Here is a 1,771-nt window from a genome sequence, read left to right on the forward strand (position 1 = left end):
CCTATTTGCTATGTCAATAGAGAATGCTGACGGTAGGTAATCTTTGAAGGTCATTACAAGTGGGAACCCATATTCACACAGTGCTAAGTGCAGAGTTGAGGTAGGAACCCAGCTCCTGATTCAGGACCCATGCTCTTAACCATTGCGGTAGACAAACGGGGTGACGAGTGGTGATTAGAGTCACGTGCAATTTACAGTGGAGGTGCAGAGGTAAATGCGTTTAGGGATAGCCAGCTTCAGGCTGAGGGGTTTGATCTGAGACTTCAACATGAACATCATTTGATCTGGGTAGTGAGAAAAGAAAAATCTGGAATGGGTCTTGGGGCCTGGGTTGAGCCTCCCCTTTCTGCTTCTTTTCTCTTCTCCCCTCGGACCAGCCCCGAGAGCTCCATCACACACGTGGCATTTGGCCATTCTGCTTAGCACTTCAGAAAAACATCAGCTCATGGTGCATGGAACCTGAGCTTTGGAACAAGGCAGCCCGCTGTTCCACACTTATACTCTGTTCTAATTATGTGACCTTGAGTTGGTTACTTTGCCCCTCCCAGCCTTGGGAAAAGGAGGGGAACAACGACCACCTGACCTGGTTCTTGTCAGAGTTAACCCCCTGAGGAAATGTGTATCAAGCCAGGACATTCTGAGTCCCTGGTAAAGACGCATAAGTGGCAGCCACCTCCATGTGCCTCGCTTCCTTATTTTATACAAGGCTTATGAGATACAAGTCTGCTTATGTTGCTAAATATTTCCTAGGGAGACAGCTTTACAAAAAGGAAAGCGCATGGGCTTTGGGAGACTGTGCTACTTACCAGATGGGTGACCTTGGTCAGTTTAAGCTGCCCAGGCCTCAATTTTCAGTGAGGTAGGATTGTGAAGATTATTCGTATTACTTTGGACTCCCCCCCCCCCAAACTGTTTGCTTCTTAAGGAGGATCTTAAAATGGTATATTTCTCATATCCCTCCCTCCAAACACTTACTTTGGGGACATAGTAGGTACTCACTAAACACCAGTTGGCTTGCTTTTCTTTTAATTTTTATTTCTTTGCTTTTTTATTTTGTTGTTGTTGTTGTTGTTGAGACAGAGTCCCATCCTATGCCCCTGAACAGAGTGCAATGGTTTCATAGCTCACTGCAACCTCAGACTTGGGCTGTGGGCATCCCGCTGCCTCAGCCTCCCAAAGTTGCTGGGATTACAGGTGCTTGCCATGGCGCCCAGCTGGGCTTTTCCATTTTTTTAGGGATCTGGGTCTCACTCTCACTCAGGCAAGTCTCGAACTCCTGAGCTCAAGCAATTCTCCCTCCTCAGCCTTCCATGATGCTGGGATTACAGGCGTGAGCCACCGCACCTGGTGCAGTTGGCTTGCTTTGGGTGTGGCCTCCCTCAGCAATTTAGATGCATCCAACAGCTTTTTTTTTTTTTTTTTTTTAGACTGAGTCTCACTTTGTTGCCCTTGGTAGAGTGCTATGATGTCACAGCTCACAGGAACCTCCAACACCTGGGCTTAAGTGATTCTCTTGCCTCAGCCTCCCTAGTAGCTGGGACTACAGGCGTCCGCCACAACGCTTGGCTAACGTTTCACTTTCTTGATGAGGTCCATTGAGGTACAAAAAGGGAGAGTTTTTTTTTTGTTTTGTTTTGTTTTGAGATAGAGCTTCAAGCTGTCCTCCTGGGTAGAGTGCTGTGAGATCACAGCTCACAGCAACCTCCAACTCCTGGTCTCAAGTGAGTCTCCTGCCTCTGCCTCCCAAGTAGCTGGGACCACAGGCGCCTGC

Source organism: Otolemur garnettii, unplaced genomic scaffold (genome assembly GCF_000181295.1).
Source record: "Otolemur garnettii isolate 467f Iridium unplaced genomic scaffold, OtoGar3 scaffold00016, whole genome shotgun sequence".
Classification (NCBI taxonomy): Eukaryota; Metazoa; Chordata; class Mammalia; order Primates; family Galagidae; genus Otolemur; species Otolemur garnettii.